The sequence below is a fragment of the Cetorhinus maximus genome, chromosome 10 (genome assembly GCF_964194155.1).
Source record: "Cetorhinus maximus chromosome 10, sCetMax3.hap1.1, whole genome shotgun sequence".
Classification (NCBI taxonomy): Eukaryota; Metazoa; Chordata; class Chondrichthyes; order Lamniformes; family Cetorhinidae; genus Cetorhinus; species Cetorhinus maximus.
Genome location: NC_135888.1, coordinates 115265914 through 115291270, shown reverse-complemented (window position 1 = coordinate 115291270; position 25357 = coordinate 115265914).

Below are 25357 nucleotides of genomic sequence, written 5' to 3'. Positions count from 1 at the left end.
GAAAAGCTCAGCAGACCTGGCAGCATCGATGGAGAGAGAGACAGAGTTAACATTTTGAGTCTGTATGACCTTATTAGAGCTGAGGAGAGGTAGAAATGTGATGGATTTTATGCCGTCTAAGAGGTGGTGGAGCTAAATAGAAGGTCAAGAATGGCGGAGGATGATCCGTTGAATGCAGAGGCTGGTGGGGTGAAAAGTGAGGACAATGGGACCCTGCCTTGGTCCTGGGAGGGAGGGGAAGGGGCGAGGGCAGAGGTGTGGGAGATGGGTTGGACAAAGTTGAGTCAACCACAGTGGGGTAACCCTCAGTTCAGGAGAAAGGAAGGCATGCCAGAAGTACCCTTTTGGAAAGTAGAAGCCTGTTCTCCGATTGGTTCCAGAATGTATTGTTCTGGGAAACTGTCCCAAATACACTCTTATGAACTCATTCTCTAGACCACCTTTGCCAATTTGATTCATCCAATCTATTTGAAGATTAAAATCTCCCACGGTTATTGCAGTACATTTCTTAGAATTATTTCTTGATTTAAACTCTGTCCTACAGTGTAGCTACTGTCAGGAGACCTATAAACCATGCCCACTAGTGACATATTTCCTTTGCTATTTCTTATCTCCACCCAAACTGCTTCTACATTTTGATCATCTGAACAAACATAATTTCTGACTACTGTACTGATCTCACCCTGATCAACAGAGCTACCCCACTCCCTTTTCCTTTCTTCTTGTACTTCCAAAATGTGAAATACCTTTGAATATCAGGCCTTAGTCACTTTGGAACCATATCTATGTAATGGCTATCATATCACATTTATTTCTATTTATGCTATCAATTCGTTCATCTTGTTATGAATGCTGTAAGCATTCAGGTAAAGAGCCTTTAATTCTGTCTTTTCATTTTTCCTACTCTGACCTTGCTTACTGTGCACTTTTATGTTTGTACACTCTGTCCTTTCCTGTCAGACTTTGTCATTACTCGCATTGATGCCCTGCTTTATTTCCTTGCCCTTTCTCTTTAACTTTCCAAATTTCCCCTGATGTGAATCCTCCTTCCCTCATTATTTAGTTTAAAGCCCTTTGAAAAGGAGAGCTGCAAACACAATGGAGAGCTGTTAGCAGAGGAAACCGAGGGTCAGTGAGATTAGCACGCAGATGCAGACATAAAGAGAAAGCAGGCAGACACAAAAAGAGGAGCAGAGATAATTCTTGTGAGGAAAAGAAGCAAATCATTCTCAGGAATAGGTCATTTTCTGTTTGACAGAAAAGGAGACAGGAGTTCTTGGGAGTACTGTGTGAGCTGGCTAAAAAAGGTCTAAAACTTGGAAAACTGTGTGAATAGCTCAGAGAGGCTAAAGAGCTGGGCGTTTACCCAGAAGTGACCAAACCGTGAATCGGGGTGCTATTGGTTGGTTGGTTGAAAAGGAAGCCTCGAATGCTACACCATCAGGACTGCCGTGAGAGAGGGAGGGTTAATAGAAGTGTGCCATGAAACTCAGAAGTGAAAACTCTTATAGGTATAACTCCTGACCTAGCTGCATGAATAAAGAACAGCATATTGTGGAACTTATCTACATAATGGCACATTTGTGCAGGGAGTACTGCAGATGCATAAATCGTAGCCTTGTTGTATCGACTATTTAAAGTGAAGTTTGTCTAATTTATGCTGGTTCTGATTCATATTAAAGTAAAAGTTACAAAAAGGTGATATCTCTTTGGTAATTTCTTCATTTGGGGGTCATTCAGTAAATGGTTATTTTGGTTTACTGCTTCCCCTGGGAATCATAAAATACATGAGCTGCTACTGGGAGCACTGTTCACAGAATTAGCCCTTAAACCTCCAAGTTAGTGAATAAAAGAGTGTAAGTCATATTACCTTTCACTTGTTAACATTATAATGAACTACTACTTGCACTGATGATATATATCCACTTGCAGGTAGTTAAAGGGAGAATTTGCTCATCTGAATTGTTGCATCATCCATGAATGTTAAACAAGAAGTTAATAATACTCTTTATAATGTCTTTCAGACCTCTCTTATTTGAGGCAATAATGTCACTCATATATTTCAGTGCTTCCATATTGAAATATAAAAACATTATTCTAAACCCTAATTGACTTTGTATTTCTCTCAGCCTCTCTAAAGAAAGGTACTACTACCTTGGCTTTAACTTTAGGAAAATCATAATACTATTATTGGGATGAATGTCTTCTTTCTTTGCTGACTCTGAAGGGTATAAATTTTGTTCCTCTGTTGCCAGTGCGGTGCCCCAATTGGATAAGAGTAAAGGGCACAGGGTCAGGTGACAATGCTGTAGGCCTAAGTCCATCTCATGCTCATGTCAAGTGAGACTGTATGCTTCTCCCTCAGCTGATGCTGCTATTCTTAGTGGGTGTTTGCAGCATTTTTCTGTTTATATTTTATAGATTATATATTATAATGTTTATCTTTAACAGAGTCATAAAATTGATTATTATACTAGTTGTATAGTTCTGTGCTAACGTAACACCTAAAGCTGAGTCAAGCCACATGAAGAGAGTAGGAAGCATTAAAAACAAAAAGAGTAGAGTAAGCAAAAGCCATCTTTCTTACAAAGCTGCTCCTTCATGCCAATATGGTGTTTGATCACATCATCCTGCACTTACCATTATACCCGATAGCCCATTATTAAACAGAGCTGAATTGTTCAGAAAGGTGAATTTATCACTTCAGGAAGTGTGTATGTGGGCGGAGAGCAATAGGTTATACAGAACCGGACTGGCCTATATTTTGATGTTCCTCCAGTTGATTAGCCTCCAAATAGAATGTGACAACTCAGTTTGGCTGTGCAAAACTCTAAGCCATCATTTACTTCCAAAAAACATTTGATAAAGTTACAAATGAAAGGGTTCATCATGTGATTCAGAATGAAATTTGAAACTGGGCTGATGGGCAGAAAATAATTAGTACTGGTTAGAGAAGTCAGGTCGAAGTGGGGATAGGGTTGGTGAGGGTTGGGTTGGTATTGAATGGGATGCTCCAGACATCTATGTTATTTCTTATTAACGTCAAATTGGCTAAATTTACAGAATGTACCAAACCAGGAGTAGTAGTAGATTGAAGGACAAATATTACAGATTATGACAAACATAATGGGCAGAATTTTTCGTCCCAGGGTTGGGCGTGCGCCCGACCTGATCGGGAGTAAAATAGTGTGCGATGATGTTGGGCAAGCATCCTGACGTCAACGCGCATTTATGTGATATTTTGATCGGCGGGCGGGCGTGAGAGTCAGCAGCCCGCCTGCTGACAATTAAGAAGCATATTAAGGCCCTTAAGCAAGTAATTGAACTCTGTTTTTCACTGCCCATCCAACCTTACGGTTGGCGGGCGGACGGATAGGCCAGGCGGCCTTTGCATTTTTTTAGGAAATCTCATCCACGGGCGGGATGAGGTTTCTAACAGAAATTTTAAAAAAAATTAAAAATTTTTAACATGTCCTTCATCATGTGACTGAGTCACATGTGGAGACATGTTTATATCATTTGTGAAACCTTTATTTCTCATTTTAAAATTCTTCAGCTCCCTGAGGCAGCTCTGTGCCTTCAGCGAGCTGTCAGTTCACGGTCCCCCACAGATGCGCAGATTTCAGAGCTTGCACTCCCCCCGCCCCAACCCTGGCAGCGCTGAGGATCTCAGCGCGTGTTTGACGCTGACTGGCTGTTAATTGGCCAGCCAGCGTGAAATGGCAGTCAGAGCCCGATCGTGGGCGGCGGTCTATTTCGTGGCCATTCCCAGGCCTGCCCATCGCAGGGAAAATCTGAATGAGATGAACAATGCCAGATGAAATTCAATGAAGGTAGATATGAAACACTGCAGATAGAAAGGGAAAATAGGCAATAAACTCTGAAAATGGTGTTGACAAAAGCTACTGCAGAAACTTGGGCTTTTTAGCAAAAAGGAGACATCTGAGAGACGATCTTATAGATGCACATATGGTAGTAAATAGTAAATAAAAGGTGAACCTCAAATAATCAGTTAAATTAAGTGTGGGAGTTGAAAAAGAGAACACTGGTTCAAAGTAGTAGAAGTCCATTTTAGGATTGATACCAGGAAGTGCGGAGGTGAGAACCCTGACATCATTTATAAAACAATTAGATGTACCAATGGAAGAATGCATTATGATGAGTCAAATGGCCTTCCTCTTCTGTTAGTACCTTGTGACCTTGGGAAATAGTGTCTGCTCTCATTAAGAAATATTGTCTGGATGAGATACCAGAGGACTGAGCAAGACTGCCAGTGTCTGTGGAAATGAATCTTAGTGTGAGTCATCATCTTCAGAAGAAAAATGCAAATTGAATAAGTTGATACCAAGGAATGCAAATTCAATGCTGCTCAGCTCTCCTGATCAGATGAAGACACAGCCTTACAATATTTCTGGAAGGCATCTGTGATAGGCAGTGATTCTGATGGACTAGATAAACATAGATGGAAAGTGTCTTTACAAAGATTGAAGTTCCAATTTGATCTATCTTCAAAACAAGCCATACTTGAACTTGGGCTTGTATCTTGGTTATTTTTTTAAGTTTTGTTGTTTATAAGCTGTAATTGGGGGGAATGTAACTTTTAACCATCTTAAATATAACAGAAGGGCACTGCTCTGTGTGGCGTCCTTGCTGTTTGTGTTGCTGTTTTAAATTCCCATTCAGAGTGTTACCATCAAAACTAATTATAGGAATACATATAATTTCAAGATTATTGTGATTGACTTTCATCTTTTCTCTAATGTAAATGAACTTCGCTGATTCGACGTTGACATTTAATTATTGTGGAAGAATTATTGAGCCAAATGGCATTAAGGTGTTGAAATAATGTCGATAGTGATATAGCCATTAACCTAGGGGCGCTTCACCACCATGTCATTTCTGTGCATGTTAATTCAGCTCCTTCACGCTGTGAAACTCCTCCGAGCTAATTTCTCTGACAATGTCATCGCTACTTGTTGACTCTGTTGCTTTTTATATTTTTTCACAGTAGACAGAAACCAAATTGCTCGGGGGTATTTTTACAAGTCTGTGGGGTGTGTGTGTGTGTGTGTGTGTAATTTGCATTGTTGGTGGGTAATCTTGCCCGTCAACAGTATTATCATGTGAAATTATAACCTTCAATCCAAAAACTCCTCCTGGCTTTAAGTGCTTGAAATGGTGGGAATGGCCTATGCAGGGCCAGACACCCCTCACTTCCTACCTGCTGACTTCAACACTTGTAGTCGCTACACTTTTCTTCTGGTAGCATGTTTTTGGACAGCGTGTGTGATACCTGGATTACTAATGCAATTTTGTTAATGAACGTGCTTTACTAATGAGTCTATTGTTTTGCTATTTTCACATACCACATACAAAATATGCTAATCCCAATGATTCTGGAAAGCTATTAATGGAACCTTTAGGTTACTGAAATTCCCCCACTACCACCAATAGGCAATGAGCCAGATTTTGCTGAAACAAATAACAATGCATGGCATTACTAATGTGCAAGATGACCAGGAACTTGTACCAAGGAAGAGATGCCCTGTAAATTGTGAAAAGCCACAGGTTTCTGGACGATTTGCATCACTCTATTGTTAGCTTTGCAAAAATGGCATGTGATGTTGAAACTCCCTGTGATTTTCATGAAGTTATCTACATTTGCACATTTGTTGCCCATTACACTTATTGAAGAAAGGTAAGTCCAGAAATAGCGTTAGAACCCCTTTAACTAAGTGAAAATTGTGAATGACTACCAATCAACAATCTTTCTTGCAGAAATGAAACATTAAGGGCAAAAATGACATTTTACCCACTGGCCCGCAATGGCAGCTTTTCACACCGTATCATCCCAGACTCGCTGCATAAATTATGCATTCACGGGAAACACACCGTTTCGATGGCAGGCGGGCTCTCATCCGCCCACCACGCCATCATCTCGCTGCTTCATCACACTAGGTTCCATATTTAAAGTGCAGCCACGCATGCACCTCTCAGTGCTTCCAGCCCTTGACTGCTGCAAAACCCTGAAAGGCTAAAAGACTGGAACCCCCAGGTTTGCTGACACATCCCTTGAATGCCTTTCGGATGCAGTGGAGGCTCAGCGTGATGCCCTCTACCCTGGCTCTGGCCGCAGGATGGACAGCAACATCACCAATCCATCTTGGGAGGCGGTGGCAGCGGAGGTCAGCACCTATGCACTGCAAAAGAGGACAGCCACCCAGTACTTAAAGGGGATGAATAATCTCTTCTGTTGCGCTAGGGTAAGTCAATCTTCTCACACTCAAACCCATCACACAAGGCCCTCACTCACTACCAGTGGGACCACTCACCACCCACACATGTCAAACATACATACCATCTGGCCTGGCAGGCGTCCTCCTTACACTCTCTCCATTTCTATTCATACAGGACAAGCTGGCACACAACAAGAGGGAGAGGTTGCAGACTGGTGGAGGAATGCCTGAAATCATGGTCCTTATGGACTTTGAAAACAGAGCTGCCCAGTTGGCTGGTGAGGTTCTGGACTGGTCCTGTGCTGATGGTGAGGTTGGCGGTGCTCCACCAAGTGAGGATCCAGCAATACAACATCCTTCAGACAACCATGTTGTCAGTGATGTGTCCTGCTTCACAAGCCACTGCCTTCACTCATTATCTCTTCTTACTTTTGCAGGCACCTCTGGGAAACAACTGACAGAGTCCATGATCCAGGGCCTCCAATCAAGCCCTGAAGAAACCTCTGAAGAGGAATCTGAAGGCACCCTCCTCGAAGTTCCATCAAGTTGCTCTCCCACTCCATCCACCAGCACAGAGACACACACCTCAGTAGGACTTAGCTTCAGAGTAGCCTTGGGATCACAAGCTGGTGAGCACATCGCACTGTCTGATCCACAGCAGGTGGTGGCAGAGATTTCCCAGGGGTCCGGCACTTGGAGGACTGCTGGAGTCTGGAAATTTTCTGACTCCAAGTCAGATGACGAGCCTCTGGACTCGATCATTTGACAGTTGCTGGAGCTTCAAAGGCAGGCTCGGGAACATCAGGAAGGGATGTCTGCTGCTCTCCTCAGATTGCTGGCATGATGGAGGAGTCCATCTGCCTTCACACTGAGGTGATAGCGCCAGCATGCCAATGCACCAAGGCCAACACTGGTAGGATGGTGGCCACCAAGAAGACCTTAGTCCAGGACATCGCTCCTGCACTGCTGCGTGGGCTGAACTCCACCACTGACACAATAGTTGGCTTCCAACAATGTATACATGAGAGAGGTGTGGAGCAGCCCGATCTCACTCCAGCTACCCCTTCTCCTCATAGGGAGGAGGATCAGCAGGTGCAGACCTTGGGGCCATTCACCCAGGTGGCTCTGGGAGACTCTGTCCAGCTCATCCGCACCCTCTCTTCCTGTGACCTCAGCAGCTCCAGCTCCACAGCTTGAGGTGGGTGCCACTGCCACACAGCAGGTCCCCGAAAGCAGGCCGGAGCCCTCCAGATCTCAACCCTCCAGAGGAGGCCTGCCAAGGTCATCACAGACAGGGCATTGCAGTCAGCATGCTGCCTCCACCTCTGCTGTGGATGTCCGGGGAGCACCAAGACATAGCAGCAGCGTTAGGATGGTTAAGATTATGTAACTCTTTCGAGTTATCAACAGATCCCATGTAACTCTTTCGAGTACATTCACAGTTCTTGGTTTCTGGGAGTGGGACATGAACCCACAACCTTCTGATTCAAAGGCAAGGGTGCTATGAACTGAGCCACAGCTGACACCTCATAAGATTATGTAACTCTTTCGAGTTATCAACAGTCACAGATTGCAACTCTTTCGAGTACAATCGCAGTTCTTGGTTTCCGGGAGTGGGACATGAACCCACAACCTTCTGATTCAAAGGCGAGGGTGCTATGAACTGAGCCACAGCTGACACCTCATAAGATTATGTAGTTGCACAGCCTGGGCATGGGTGTTAATCACTTGTACATACTGTTCACTATTGCCAATTAACTCTCAAGAATGTCTCACTGCCTATGGTTCCCTCTTCTGATGAGCAGTGTTCATGTCGCTCAAATGTGAAACCTTTCTGCACAGAATAAAGGCAAGTGTCTCAGTCCAGGGCCTTTTCCCTGCGCTTTGCCTTCAGACTAAAGTGATGGTCCGGCCTTGCACTCCCTGGACACATTACTGATGCCTGCACCTTGACGGTGCTTATTGTAGGGGTTCCCCTTTTCAGAGACCCTCCCCACACTCAAGTTCATGACACTAGATGCACAAGCGTGTGGCTTGAACAGGATGACCAGAGAGACAAGTTTCTTCCGAGAATTCACAATTGCTTTATTGAATCACCCACAACCCCACAGTACAAAACCCAAAATTTAAAACAACCCATTCCCAATACCCGACACCAAGTCACCACAAATCGGTTTAAACTTACAAAAATGCTAACTCCACACAAAGAGTCCCCATGACTCACTTTAAACTTACAAAAACACAGGCAAAACACCACATCTTGCCCTGAAGCCTTAAGGAAAAGCCTTCAGATGAAATATCACCAAGATATGGCCCACTCAAGTTACAATGTACCGGCTAAAAAACACCAGGTTTTTGCCCCAAACATTCACAAAACCCTCAGACCAATGTCATTACAATTTGACTGAAACTTATAATCCCCAACATGGCTGGTCTGTCTGATGTTGACTGTAGACCTGAGTCAAGGTAACCAAACTTGTCCCTTCTCCTGACTGCAGCCCAAAACCTTCAGGTTAATATCACCACGATATGGCTGAAAACACTTACAATCCCCGACATGACTGGTCTGTCCGGTGTAGAATGTAGGCCTGAGTCAAGGTGACTGGCCCTAACCCTCCTTCCAACTGCAGCCCAGATACTCAGATCTGCTCTTCTTATATAATAATTTAACTCAGACATGTCAAAACATACTTCCTGTTGTTCCAATGTCCATTTAGTTGATACTATGAAAAACCCAGACAAATGTCATCAACTCCTGCTGGTTGGAACAATATGGGGTTTTCCATGGAAGATGTATCCAGATGAATATTGTTAGTTCTCATTGTATGAGCAATTCTTCTGCTGTTTGAGGTGGCACAGTAAGAGCACAGTAACAACACCTGGCTCCAAATTTGATGATGGTTTGAATGAACTTATTCCTGTACTATTGGCTGTGGTACAGACCTTAGTTGCATAATTCCTTGAGTGTATTGTATTGATGATATGTCCTTTGTGCCATTTTATTGGGTAATCAGATTTCCTGATTGCATTAATCAATGTCCAAACCCTTTTGATGATTCACTTTTTTTTAACTAAATGTCCAAATTAATCCCTTACTGCCCAGCCCTGTACTGCTGACTACACCTTCTTTCTTCGTAATTTATAGTTCCAATCATGAGGTCAAAACATGTCTATGGATTTGAAATTATGTTCCATAAATTTCTCAGTTGGAGGGGATTTTGACCCTACATCTCCCCCCCCTTTAATGCTTCTTTTTTTACCTTAAGTGAAATATTACTGTCGAAGAATCTTCCTCTGTGATGAAGTATTGCAGGTCCAAGCCAAACTTGACATTTCCTTCAGAATCTATACATTTAAATCCATCAACCCAAATCCACCTTTAAATAATCCTTCCAATTTCACCCGTTTTGCTCTATGTTTTAATTTGCATAATAGTATAAGTAGGTATAAAACCATAATTAACTGTACAATTACGAATACATGTGATACAATTCGAATCCAAGGGGCGGGGGCTTTGATATTGAGACCAATATCCCACCAAGGTGGGGTAGTAATCTTCCTGATCTCATCTCTCATTTTACTATTCTCCTGTTGGAGAGTATAATAATGTTTTTGTGAAAGCTCCACCTCTTTTACCAGTTTTGTTGAATGCTTGGGTAATGGCGGGATATCATACCCAAAATGAGGTATTACTGCTCGGTCACATATCTTTTGCCAACCATGGGTGACTGTGAGTGTTTCCTCCCCTTAACTAACTAAGTTATGTACATAAAATAAAAGCAAAAAACTGCGGATGCTGGAAATCCAAAACAAAAACAAAAATACCAGGAAAAACTCAGCAGGTCTGGCAGCATCTGCGGAGAGGAGCACAGTTAACGTTTCGAGTCCGTATGACTCTTCAGCAGAATAGTTCTGTTGAAGAGTCATACAGACTCGAAACGTTAACTGTGCTCCTCTCCGCAGATGCTGCCAGACCTGCTGAGTTTTTCCAGGTATTTTTGTTTTTGTTTAAGTTACGTACATATTTATCTAAGCAGTTACCCATTTGACAACACCCCTTCTCTTAATTTTGCGATTGCATATAATCATACAAACATCTGGCTTTCTTATGTCTACGTCTTCTCAAATCACACAGCAAATATTATACAATAATGAATTGCACAATAAGAAAGGAAAAATGAAGAGCAATACGGATTCAGGGATGGATCTGAATATCAATGCCAAAATCCATCCCTAGTATAACTGATCTCCCTGGGGTGAAATAGTTTATCCATTGTAACTTGAATGTGGTCCCTGAATAATATCAGCTTAGATATATACCCCTTTTGGAATGACACTCCCAACATGCAGATCACCTCACTCAATATTTTTAAAATTACATCATGCATGGACTTAAAAAATTCTCCAGCTCTCCCTTCATCTGTATCCATCTTGTGGTTTCTCACTCAGGGCTCTTACACTACCTGTGCTTTTCACATCTCAAAATTGTCCTAAATCCAAATAACAGTGTTGTTGGGCAGACAAATTTCTTGTAATATTTAATTCGCTTTTTCCTCAAAAGAAAATCCTTCTTTTATATCTGTAGAAACCACTTAGACTGTGTATACCTTTTAGTTTTCCTAGAACCCTTTTGAATTTCTGATAATTTTCCCTCAAAATGTTTAGGATACCAACTCGTATGAATTAAAATTAATTCATCAATTCCAATTTTTTATGCCCAGACTTAGTGGTTTTGAAAGGTCTGATACTGATTGGTCAATGTGGTTATATCAGATTTCCCATACTCAAGCACTTTGTTTGGGAAATAACCGATGGCCTGAATGGGTTAAGGATAAGTTCCTCCTAGTTTTCTTTTTTCAAGAAAAAGCAAAATCTTTAGTCCGTGACTATTTTGTCGAAGCTACTGCAGATCTTGTTACTTGCATTTACCTGTAAGAAAAACACAAAAGATCCATTTTGCTTGGGGAAAAATGGGTTAATTTGTCCAAATATATCTGATAATTGAGAAATTTTGTAATGCCCAATACAAATAAATGTAAAAAACAGAAACTGTTCCTTCGTTTTGAATTCTCATGATATCTTTTACATGCTTCTTCAGATTTCTTAACATTCTCCTCAGACGGTATTTTAAATCACCCTTCCAATTGTTTAAAATTCCAAGCTCTCTTTATTTCCCCTACTTTTGCAGGCTGCACCCACGTTCCTATTAGTAGTATTCAATCTCAAAATTTTCCCTTTTCAAGGGACAAAACTCCCCAATCTTTTAACTTTGTAACAAGTTTCTAACCTAAAACCAATCCAATTAGGATTAGCCATGATCACTTTAAATATCCCAGATCCCAATCAACCCTACCAAACATTAAAACTACTTCGCTCTCACATGTGTGAATTTGTATCCAGATTAAAATCCCGACATGTTTATCAAAATACCCTGGAATCATGATTGTGGCCAGTAATCATGATTCCAGGTTCAAACCTTGAACATTTTACTTCACTAATTACACCTCCCTTTTAAGATAGGTATCACAGTTTCAGGAGGAATATTAAAACACACTCATCCATGCAAAATCTTTTTCACACGCACATTCTCTTACAATATTACAACTTTTAAAACACATTAAACAACCAACTGTTTGAAAACCACATAAGGAAACAGACCACAAGGGGTTAAGTAACTTAGCTCTGCTGCAGACTGAGGCCACCGCACGGGTGTCATCAGCCACATCCTCTGCGGGTAGCCCTCTTCTCCGAGAAACCATCCCTGCAGCCTCTGTGGACTCTGGAAGATGTCAGGGATCTGTGACCAACTGAGAATGTGGACACTCCCTGGAAACCATGCGCAGACCTGCAGGATGCGTTTGTGGTGGTTGCACACCAGCCGCACATTCAGTGAATGGAATCCCTTGCAGTTGACATAGTTGACTGTGTGTTGCGATGGAGATCTGAGTGCCACATGAGTGTAGTCGATAGCGCCCTACATCTGTGGGAAACCTGAGATCTGGGCAAATTGAATCGCTTTTGCATCCTGGCTCTCCTGGTCCCGGGCGAAATGCACAAAGTTGTGTGCCCTTGTGAAGATGGCATCCATGGCATCTTGAATGCATTCATGGGTGGAGGTTTGTGATATCCCAGAGATAACCTGTGGAGCCTTGAAAGGAGCCACTGGTGTAAAAACTGAGTGCTGCTGTTGCTTTCATGGCCACTGGCAGCGGATGCCCTCCATGTCCCCATGGCGCCAAATCCTGGCAGATGTGACTGATCAGTTCCCTAGACATACGCAGTCTTTGGCGATCATCTGCAGGAATGAAAGGCAGTGTCTATAGACCCTGGGTCTAGCTAGGTGCCAACCAGCAACGGCTCACTGTGGCTCTTCAGTGGCATGTACGGGAGCCCCAGCTGCCCCTTCTTCCAGAGGGTGCTGCTCCTCAGTCACTCTCTTCTCTGTCATCTTCGCTCTCTATAAGCCACGAGGCATACAGCTAGTTAACCAGGCTGCATGATCCTGATGTACTCCTCCTGTAGGTGAAAGAGAGAGATGCATGGGTTAGCATGGGGGTATTAAGAACCTCCCTTGGTTAAGCCTGAAGGTCCCTTAATGCATCCCGGAGAGAGCTGGCCACCACTTGGGTGGGCCAGAGATTAGTGCGCTGCATGGCTGCCCGAACCCCAACCTTCCTCCACCCCATTCCACTTGACCAATCGGCAGCAGAATTGCCTATTGGACTGTATGCTGTGCTCTCAGCTCAGGCGCAGGCATGCTCCTAACCCGCACTGCATGGCTGCACTGTTGGCTTGAAGCATGGAGGAGACTGGTCCAAACCGGGATGATGACATTGCAAGAGATTGTGAGCACCTCCACCAGCGACTGCTCCATGGCCAGCTTTAGCAAGGAGGTTGTACAACTTGCCCAGTTGCCTAACTGTTCTGCAGTCCACTAAAATGCTCAATAGTTTGCAAACTGTGCCTGAGGGCTGGAAAGCTTGGGAGTACTTGGTGGCACTTTGATGCCTCTGCACTGCTTGAGTGGGCAGATAAGCCAGAGGCCCAACTCCAATCATATCAATGTGGCTGCATGTGAACAGTTCAGCTGCAGAGGAATGGTCACTTTGTACAAGGTTTCCCTAATCCGTGGCCGCTTCCATTGCCCACCCACCACGCCCCTGGAGAGAAAAAAAAACTTCCAGGGCCAATAATGGAAGAAATTTGGGAAAATTCTTCTGTGCCTTCTCCAAGCAATCAAAACCAGTCCAGGGGACAAAAGTATATAAAAAACAGAAGTAGTTACTAAATTTATACAGCGCTTTTCCCAACTCCCGAACATCTCAAAGTGCTTTACAGCCAATTAAGTACTTTTGAAGTGCAGTCTTTTTGTTATGTAGGAAATGTGGCAGCCAATTTGCATACTTCCACAAACAGCAATGTGATAACGGCCAGACACTTTTCTTTTGTGATGTTGATTGAGGGATAACTAAGGCCAGAACACCAGGGATAACCCCTCGCTTTTCAAAATAGCATCACGGGATTTTTTACATCCACCCAAACTGAAGTGTCAGCCTAGATTTTTGTGCTTAGGCCCTGAAGTGAGATTGGAACCCAGATTTGCTACCAGCTAAGCCACTAGTGACACTAAGCATGTAAGTGAACAGATATTATACAACTAGGCATTGCTAGAAGGAGTTGCTTTGTGAAGTCACTTTAAAATTTCAGTGCGACATCAGATCCTGATTGCTGAGATGGTATGGAAAAGACAAGGGCCTGAATTTTCAGCTCAGCAGGCGGGCACGATCAGTGGGCCCGGGAGTTGTCGGGAAATAGGCTGCCGACTGCCAATTAATGGCCAGCCAGTGTGCAACGCACGCTGAAAAGCTCAGAGCTGCCAGAGTGGGGGCGGGAGGAGGGTGGGCGATGATGTCAGCGCGGGCGCGGGCGAGCGCTGAGAGAAAGCTCCCTGAAGGTAGAGAGCTGCCTCAGGCACCTGAAGACCTGAAACCCAGGAAAAAAAGTTTTTAAAAACAGGAAAAAATTGTTGAAGCATCACAATCAGGCATCTGAACATATAGATTATAAACTGTCCACAGGTTTCTATTTTTATTTTAATTAATAACAGAAACCTCATCCCGGACCTGGATGAGGTTTGCTGAAAAATGTAAAGGTCACCTGGCCGATTTGCTCATCCACCCACCTTAAGGTTGGACGGGCCACGTAAAATGACAGGCAATTATGCCGTTAATGGACTTAATTGCCCTCTTAACTGTCAGCGGGCACGCTTCCGACTTTTGTGCGCACCCACCAACTGAAATATCACGCGAGCACGGGATGGCATAGAGACACTTGCCCAACGCCATCTTGAGCAATTTCACACCCGATTCACACCCGCCCAATCAGCATAAAATTCAGCCCAAGTTGTGCAAATTCCACATATATGGGAACTGCTTACTACGTCAAACCAGTCACAAAGATTTGAAGTATGCTGTTTAACCTGATTTGTGCATGAACATTCATTTCTCAGCTTAAGTCATGATCATTGTCTTTGGCTCTGAATGCTGCTGGTGACATCTTCATCCTCATCTTCAAACTGGTTTAGTTCTGGGTAATGGCCCCACTGAAACTCAGGGCGGACTTTTGCTACCAAGGTGGGTAGCTTGAGTTGGGAAATTTCCAGACTCAGCAGAACCACCTCAGTTTAAAGCAGCCGGTCACACATGATTTCTGATCTTCGGGGAGTGGCTGCAGGATGGAGTCAGGCCTGCCGACACCAGAAGCAGATCTTCGGCGGCAATGGGGCGGGCAAGGGCCAAATGTAATTTATTTTTTCTAAAACATTCCAAATTAAAATTAACTTACTGTAGAACACAGCTGTTGTTATTCTTTCCCCCTTTTCATACAATAAATCTCTTCTAACTCTGCTTTGCTGATAATAACAGGTTTCAATAAGGTTTTACGATGTGGGGGGATATAAGCTCAGCCGTTCAACCTTGAAGGCGGCAAGTTCTCGCAATGTGACTCTGTGAAATGCTGTCACAAGTACAACATGGGCCTCTCCAGCAGTTGTTTTGTAATTAACTCACAAGGATGTTCCCTCTATGCTGTCTAAATTCCTTTGGTGCCTTTCTCTGAGGCTAAGCAGAATCACATGATATGAAATACTGAAGTCCTCTATTGGTCACAGTTTACAAAGGATAATATACTATTAGGTTAAATGATTAATATATTTTGATTGTGTGCAAACTAAACTAAAACTAATCATTAAACATCAATTTCCCTACATTTCAGCCCTCTAAAAGTGTCAAACTGACAAACCAATAAAATATCAATAATAGAGGCTTCAAACGCTTCATACCTCTTTGTCCAAATAAACATTGAGACATTGGTAAGAGAGATCACAAAAGTAACAAATTATTATAGCTACTTAAAAATGCCAGTCAAGGAAAGTCAACAATTCACTGCATTTGCCAAAATAGATTCCCTGATGAGCTAATGCTTTTATTTGCCTAGGCTTTCAGCCAAGCATGTATAATGAGGCCAAGTGGAAACCCAGCCACCGGGAATGGGGGCAATAATCCTGGAACCGGGTCCCGCCTGTCATTTTTAAATGGCTCCAGAGTTGTGCCAACTCCATGAAAATCCAGCCATCATTGTTAACTTGGTCACGGTTCAGTTTTAATAACCCAATGTCATTGCTGAAGGTTACTCAGTGAATTGAGCATATAATCTAATCTGTTACTTTAGTGCAGTACTGAAGAAATGTAGTACTGCAAGAAGCAGCGTTCTTTGAATGAGACATAAAACTGAGGTGCAGGCAGCTCTGTCAGATGGACATATCAAAATCGCATGGCACGATTTGTAGATGAGCAGGAGAGTTCTCCTGTAGTACTGGCCAATGTTTATCCCTCAACCAATTTCTAAAATGGATGATTTGGCCATTTATGTCATTGCTTTTTGTGAGACTTTGCTGTGTGCAATTTGGCTACTGTGATTTCAAAAATACTTTGTTGGATGCAAATTGCTTTGGGATGTCCTGAGGTCATTAAAAATAGTCTATAAATGCAAATGTTTCTTTCTTCCCTCAGAGTAGGTCAGCGATGACAGGAGTGTTGGGTGAGCAGGATTGTGTAATACAGGATGCAGCAGTTGAATTTTAGATGATCTGAAGTTTATAGAATGAAGGGGATAGGAAGTCATCCAGGAGAGTGTTCGAGTTGAGTCTGGAAGTGAGAAAGACCATGGCTGAGAGTTTCTGCAGGAGAAAGGCTGAGACAGGGACAGAAATGAGATGAAGAGGTTGCATCAGGCTATAATTGTGGTAGAGCCAACATGATGGTGGAAACCTAGCTCAGAGATAAATAAGATGCTAAGGTTGCAAACAGTATGGTTCAACCCTAATCTATGGCTTGGCAAAATTATGAAGCCTGTGACAGGAGCTGAAAGCAATGTTTGCTGGAGAAAAGTGTGGCCGGATGTTGCACAAGCAGTCTGACAGCAGCAGTGGTGAGTCAAGGTGGGTGGTGAAGAGTTAGAGCTGAGTGTCATCTGCGATTATGTTCCCAAAGGGCTGCATGATGATGAAGAAGAAGAGGCAGCCAAGGATAGATTCTTAGGTGACTTCAGAGGTACCAGTGTGGCGGGGGCGGCAGTGGGGGTGGGGAAGAGAAATTATTGCTGGAGGTGCTCTAGCTATGATTGTATAGTTAAGAGTGGAACCGAGTGAGAGTAGTTCCACTGAGCTAGCCAATGGAGGAAAGGTGTTAGTGGATTTTGGGATGGTTATCAATGTCTACAGTGAGGTTGAGGAGTGACCACCTAACACAGTCCATTGCAGAGGATGCCATTTGTGATTTTTGTTAGAGTAAATTCAGTACTGTGACAGAAGCAGAAACCTGACTGGAGGGGTTCAGAGAGTTGGGGGTAAAATGATATGGATGTACTAGGCAGAAAATATTTAGAAGCGAAACGAGGATTGGAGTCAAGGCAGTCATTTGAAGTGGCAGAGGAGGGGAAGCTACCAAAGGTTCTGAAAAGTGTGGAGAGGGAACCTTTTTAACATCACCTGGCATGGGGGTAGTTAGGCAGTCAACAGTTTAGCGGGAACTAAGTCAAAAGAGGAGGAGGGAGATGTCGTTCTTATGGATAAGCTTGAGTGAGCATGAGAGGAAATGGGAGAGAAACTAGAGAGAGAGACACACATTTAGTGATCAAGTGGTGCTCCTGGGGGAAGTTGGATTTGATGGGGCAAGGAAGGTTTGATTTGATGGGATAGTGGGCGTCAATGGAACTAAAATTAGGAGAAATATAAGATGGGTTGCCGTCTCACTATCATCTGTCATATGAACCCAAATTGTTATTCAGTATCTGAATGTTATGATAATATGTTACAATACCTAATCAATCTACTCTCAACCTGCAAGTGCAAAACATCAGCTGGATCAATGATCTCACCAAAACATTAAAACATTCCATAAAGGCAGGATTCACATATTCAACAAAAGCTGTGTTTCTTTTTAGTGAGTCCCTCTGCAGGTTCAGTCACAATGGAGAGGTGCAGAACAAGGCCAAAGGGCTCCCCCACAAAGAAAGGACCAAAACTTGGAAGAAGAGTCATTCCAGTCCTTCCCATACACACATTTAAGTGACTGCTTGTAAGTGATTACAGCGATTTTACCATTAGCAGCTGCCAACTAAAAATATGCTATTTGTACGCTCTTCTAGTTTTAATTATTTTGCAGCAGAGTAGTACCTCTGCCTCCTTGTCAGCTCCATGACAGTTTAAGAATTTTACTTAATTTTAACAAAAATTTGGAAATAAAAAGTTGGTACCATAAGAGTGAACATGAAGGTAATATCTTAAAACTGGTTCACTAAAGTCCTTTAGGGAAGGAAATCGACTGTCTCTATCTGGTATGGCCTATATGTGATTCCAAATCTACACCGACCTGTTTGACTCTTTTTTTTGATCATTCATGGGACGTGGGCATCTCTGGCTAGGCCAACATTTATTGCCCATGCCTAATTGCCCTTGAGAAGGAGGTGGTGAGCTGTCTTCTTGAAACACTGCAGTTCTGTGGTGTAGGTACACCCACAGTGTTGTTAAGGAGGGAGTTCCAGCATCTTGACCCAGCGACAGTGAAGGAACAGCGATATATTTCCAAGTCAGGTTGGTGTGTGGCTTGGAGGGAAACTCCCAGGTGGTGGTGTTCCCATGTGCCTGCTACCCTTGTCCTTCTAGGTGGTAGTGGTCGTGGGTTTGGAAGGTGCTGTCTAATGAGGCTTGGTAAGTTCTTGCAGAGCATCTTGTAGATGGCACACACTGCTGCCACTGTGATTCAGTGGTGGAGGGAGTGAATGTTTGTGGAAGGGGTACCAATAAAGCAGGCTGCTTTGTCCTGGATGGTGTCAAGCTTCTTGAGTGTTATTGGAGCTGCACTCCTCCAGGCAACCTCTCAAACAGTCTAGCAAGCCAGTCAATAGTATGAAAAGGAAGAAGCCTACCACGGCCTTCCCAGGACAACTGGGATGGGAAATAAAATATCAATGGTGTCCACAACCTCAGAATGAATTTTTAAAAAAAGCTTCTCTGTAAGGTGTGGATGGTCGAGAAGGCAGCAGTGAGAGCTTCCTACTCCCCACTGCAATAAGCTAATTGGCCACAATATTGTGCTCTGTAACGCTGTTGGTTTTGATGCTTCAGATGTCACTTTAGGACTAAAATGGTGCACTCACACTTTCCTTTCATTTCCGGTACATTCCGCACCAAATGCCTTCTTAGTGAAGACATCAGCATTGATACGATGACAGTACACTGGAAGTATGCAGATTGGAGAGATCAGTCAGCGTCTAAATACTGATTTGAGGCAGCATGAGGTACCGCCCACGCACACCACAACTGTGGTCAAGTGGACTGCTATGCAACTTTAAGAGAATGTAGTTAGTTGACCATGTGACTGTATTACCCGATTGCTACACAGCACGCGCTTCTAGGGTAACTGGAAGTCTAGAGCTGGAGGTGATTGAAGAAGCACACATGGTGTTAGTGCTCTGTTCCTAGTTCCAATAAACCACCAGTTCAGTTAACCAGTCGCTCTGCCTATATTGTTTGAAGCACCAACTAATGTGTTAATATCAAGAGTGCAGCAAACATTTGGCGGACAAAGCGAACCTGATAACCAAAAACATAAAAACAACCTTGCCCTGCCACCAGCATTATTTAAAGGAATCATCAACAACTTGCAGGTTAGCTGCTGATTTACTTTCTACTGGCTCTGTTTGAGTTTGTGGAAATGCTGGATATTTTGAAGAGTTCCTTACAGTTGGTGAAGTCTGCAGGGAATGATGCTGCATGTATGGAAGGCATTATTATGACTGTAAGGGTTCTGGGCACTCCACTTGCTTCATGGGTGCCAAAGTTGCAATTTGGGCTGCAGACTGAGAAGGAGATATGTACATACAAACATGTGAATTAGGAGCAGGAGTAGGCTACTTGGCCCCTCAAGCCTGCTCCACCATTCTATAAGCTGATCTGATTTTAACCACATATTCCTGCCTACCCTCAATAACCTTTCAGCCCCTTGCTTATCAAGAATCTATCTACATCTGCCATAAAGATATTCATGGACTCTGATTGAAATAGTGCAGAGGCAGCAAATAACAGGCCAAGCTGCTCGCAAAGGAAGGAAGAAGAGAGGGAGAGGAGGTCTTACCTGAAGGCCTTACCTGCTCAGGGTCTTCTGGAAGCGCTCCTCCTACTTCCACCTCAGCCAGGAACAATGTGTTTGGCACCTGCAATTCACAAAGAGGTGATCACAGAACTCCGCCACCTCTTGGACCCAGAACTGCAGCCTCAGGGCAGGATAAGAATGGCACTATCAGGAGCTGTGAAGATAACCGAGGAGCTCAGTTTGCTTGCATATGGATCCATTCAGACTGGAACAGGTGACATATCTAACATCTCCCAATACGCCATCCATTGCTGCAGCAGTGAGGAGGCAGAGGTTCTTTGTGTCTGGAGCAGGGATTTCATTGTATTCTCTCTGAACATAGAGAAGCAGGCAGAGTGTGCACATGGTTTTGCCTAGTGGGTTTCCCCATGGTGCAGGGTGCCATCACCTGCACACACTTGCCTTTGAGGGCACTGCATCACAATTATGAGTTGTACCACAATCGTAAAGGTCATCACTCACTGAATGGGCAGTTGGTGAATTTCCGCTACCCTGGCAGCAATCAGTGATGCATTCATTCAATGTCAGTCCATTGCTCCATCAATCTTTCAGCCACTACGTCAAACCAGAGGGTAGCTGTTGAGCAACAGAAACTATCCATTCTATATCTGGCAAATCATTCCTCCCTGCAACCCAAATACATGTGGCCAGCATACATTTAATTAAAGCCATCCTGTCATGAACAACATTATCGAAAAGTCCCACTGCCTCCACTGCTCTGGAGGCACCCTACAGTCCTCACCCAAATAGGTGTCCCAAATTGTGGTGGTCTGTTGCATTCTCCACAGCCTGATCATCATGAGGGCATAGTCATGGCCGATGTAAAGTGTTGGCAGGTGAGTGAAAGGCACATGGTAAATGGAACAGTGTGTAAGGCTAGTGGTGTGGTTGGTAGGATATGGCATGTGGAGGTGTATTCACTGACCATAGCCACTTGTGTGAGTCATGAAAATTCTTCCTGTACAGCTTCAGGACCTCAGCACTGCACAGCTGTCACCAAACGCAATCACTACCTGCACCCACTGCCTTCTTAAGATCTGCCTGGATGGCCTTGTAATGAACGAAGACTTCTCTCCACCTGTGCTCCTCTTGCACCAAGGCTTCCAGCACTGCATCAGAGAACCTTGGTGCATGTTGTGCTATTTTTCAATGTTGTTTCTGGTCTTTGAATTCCCTTCCATCTCTTTCAGCCTTGACTCCAGGCAGAAAGCACCTTGCTTTAAGAGATGCAGGCTGGCTTTAAAGCAGTGTAGGCTAACTTTAAGGCCAGAATTTTTCGCTTGTCAGGTGGGCGTGCGCCTGACCTGAATGAGCGTAAAATGAGGCGCAATGATGTCAGGCGAGCACCCGATGTCATTGCGCACTCGCACGCTATTTCATTTGGTGGGCGCGTGCGGGGGTCGGCAGTGTGCCAGCCGACAATCAACAGACCTATTATGGCTGTTAAAGATCTAGTTAAATGAAACTTTTCGCTGCCCATCCAACCTTACGGTTAGCGGGCAGGCGAAAAGGCCAAGTGGCCTTTGGATTTTTTGTGAAACCTCATCCACGGGCAGAATGAGGTTTCGATCAGTCATTTAAAAAAAATTAAACATTTTTCAAACTAATCCCTAACATGTCCCTGCTCATGTGACAGAGTCACATGAGGGGACATGTTATTAACATTCTTAAAATCTTTCTTTTTCATTTTCAAAATTCTTCATCTCCCTGAGGCAGCTCTGTACCTCAGGAAGCTTTTCCTGCACCCACCCATGTGCATGGGCGAACTTCCACACTCCCCCCACCACACAGGCAGTGCTGCACTGCACAATTCATTATGGGTGGGCCTTGATTGGCCCGCCAGTGTGAAATCGCGGTTGGGCCCCGATCGCGGGCAGCAGTCGCTTTCGCGGCCGCTCTGGGGCCTGCCTGCCGAGCCCGCCCGACCACCAGAATATCCTGGCCTAAGTGACGCTCGTGTCAAATGAACGTAAAACTTGGAAACAAAAGGTACCTGTAAAACCTGTCTGAACTGGCCTTGTATTCCTTAAAATGGCACTCCAGTATTACTGGTACCAGTATTACTGATTTTGACTGGGATTTGAACATTTTGAACTGGTTTTTCCTTCTGAGTGGACAGCCTGCTGAAGAGTGCAGGAACTCGGTGTTGCATTCAGTGCTGACTGCATGCCACTTCCTTATAATTAGCAGGCAGCATGAAGTTTCATTGCATTACTTTGAATGGGCACGAGTTAATTGCGCATTGGGGAGGAACTAGATGCTGAGAGCTATGCAAAACCAACCACTGAAATATTTTAAAATAAGGAATGTCTATATATATATATATATATATGGTCACTCTAAGTAGAATGATTGCCACTGAATTATAAAAATTTACCTACAATGGTTACTAAAATTCTACCTAAGGTAGAAAATGATTTTTGAATTAACAATGAAAGAATAGCTTTCATTTTAAAATAGGTTTTCATGATTTTGACACATTTTTTCTTGTCAATGTTTTTTAAATCACTGTCTATCTACTGCTTCAGCTGAACAAACTCCAGCTGGGTCCTGAGATTTGTGTTGTTTAGCAGAATGAGAGGCAGCTGCATTTTAAAGGTCATTTTTGCTCTTTTGCCAACAAAGCTGCCTGACTAAAATGAATATCTCCCATTGAGATCAGCCAATCGGGCAGAATACTAATTTCTTAACTCAGCAGCATCCTTACACTTTCACATCAGGATTGTTTATCCAGGGTTACCCTCAGCATGAAGAACAGACCTGAGATGATAATCAGGAGCTTGTTGGTGGGGGAGGTGGTTGGGGTCAGTTGGTTGGTTTTTGGGTGGCGGGGTTGTTGTGGGGGGAGTGGGGGGAGCTGGTAGGGTTGTTGTCGGTGGTATGGTGAGGAAAGTTAATCAGTTAGAAAGGAAGACGATACTTATTATTCTGCTTGGCTGTTATGCTGCAAAATGGGCGGTGCCACTTTATACCAGGGGGGATTCTGAGCTGCTTTTCTTCCTGGAACATTCAGGAACACTCTGATCGAAAGCTAACCTTTCTGTGATGCTATGTTGTAAGCTCATTTGCTATAATGATTGATGTGAGCAGAGGAGTTTCATTTTTTTTGGTTAGTCTCAAATAAACTTGTTGCTCCCCTCCTCCTCTTCAACGTGCCAGGGGCCTGCACCATGGTGTCAAAAATAAAGGTTCTTTTTTCCTATGAATTCTTCATCTGACCAGAAATGAAGGACAAAGAGTCAAAATCCAAGCATGACTGATAGCCATGCCCCCTAGCTATCGCAAGGTTGCCATAAACTGGCTATTTTCAGATGGAAGTCTTCAGGATACTCTGTAAATATTGTCACAATAGGTGGGATTTAATGTCCTACCTTGAGGCGAGTTTGGAGGTGGCAGGGTGAGGGCCATTTACTTGGTTATGAGGGTGCCATCCAAGTGGGGACTCCGCCGCCTTCCCGAATCTGTGGCATGAAGTCCGGGGTGTGAAGGCTTGTGGATGACATTCCTGTCCCGCCACTAATTGGGACCCTTAAGTGGGCAATTATTTCCTGCTTAAGGGCCTCATCCCACAACCATTGTATCCAGCCAACAGTGGGCAGGGCAGTCACCACATGAAGCTCGACAAGCAAACCCTATCAAGTTTACTCGCCCGCCCCCAGAGGGGGTCCTTCGATCGGGCACTCAGTGCCTGCATGATTGAGGGACCTGGCAGCAGGAAGGGGGAGTCTGCTGAGACCCACCGCTGGCCCTTGCTGCTCCCCCAAGCCCACAGCGCCCCCCACCCCATGACCCCCATCCCACTGACCTGTGGCCTGGGGCCTCTCACTGATCCTGGGCCTCTGGCGGATGCATTGCCAGCAGCTGCTGCCGCTCCCACTTGAGCTGCCTGCAATGGACAGCTGCCAGCATCTGACTGGCTGGAAGCTCTCAGGGGGCCACTTAATGCCTGACTGGCATGTAGTATGGCGGCTTTCCCCCAAGGAGGTGATGCACGGCTCTTGCCGGCTCTCCAGTTAACAGGCAAGATCCCCATGGCCTGGATTAAATACCATTCGTTGTCTGAAGATATTTTCATGCTCTGGGATTGGCAACTCTGGCTTGGTGTATTCCTGGAATCGGATTAAGTGACCCTGTTTGCAAATGTTATAAATGTTGAGTGTTTTAGTATCATCAAGCAGCAAATAAAATATTTGACTTTTTGTTCTAAAGTGCGATAAATAACATTTAAAAATCAAAAAACACAAAATAGAAAAACATAAAGTTAAATAAAGTTTAAATAAAACCATTTTCTAAGTTGTTTCTACAATATTGACTGCAATGGAAAACTTTTAATACCACAGATTCAACAAAAACATCGCTGATATAAATAACTTCTAACAAAAGATTTTGCACAATTATATGACCTTTTAGAATACACAGCAAATTATCTAAATAATAAATAACACCAAACCAAATTCCGTTCAGTGGCACCACACTCCACCACTGAAGCATAGCTTCAGAGAGGTGAGGTTCAGTACTCAGAGGGAAGTGCCAAAGCCACCTGACTCCTGGAACTAAACACAGCACAGGCTGACATGAACCCTTCCAGCTTGTGCCCTCACTCCTTCAGTGTGTGTTATTCTCTCCTCTTCCCCAATCTGTGTTTTTTTTCTCTCTCCCTCAATCCCTTCAGTAGAAATTTCTCTCTATCGCCCTCCCCTTGCGTTGCTGCCTCTCTCTTCCTAGCTTGTGTTTCTCTTTCTCTCGTCCCACCCATATGTGTTGCTCCATCTCTTCTTCCCTCCATTTCCTCTCTATCTCTCTTTCTCAGTTTGTGTTGCTCTCCCTCCCCAGCTTGTGATTCTCTCACCCTCCCTCTGACACTATTCAGCTTGCCTCCACTATCCTCAAGATTCTATAAAGAGAACTTTGCCTTGGCAGCATAGAAAGACAAACCACATGAGCCCTTGTCAGCTATTACCATTCACCCAGGGAGATGGAGTTTTGGAGCCGGGAGTTAGCTGCTCTCCACCAGCTATGCCCCGTGGAGGCATCCGCTTCCCTCCCTTCATCCCTGCCTCTGACTTTGGCCAGTGGCAAATGGCACAGAATGAATGGCAGCTCCATACCTTGTTGGGATCTTGATGTTATGAGACCCATGAGTCGGGAGCAAACCTGCTGCCTTGTGGGCTGCACCATAGAGAGAACACAACTGAGCATCTTTAACACCCATAATTATTGCCTCATAATTATTAGGTGTTCCTTTAGTTGACTAATTGCACTCACCTTGAAATCCAACCCACCCCCCCGCCAAAAAAACCTTCCTCCCAATTCGAGATATCGCAGTTTTACATTGACTGTGTTACATAGGTAAGAATTGCAAAACAGCGCGCCTTACATTGAGGCTCGACCCACCACCTTCTACCCTCC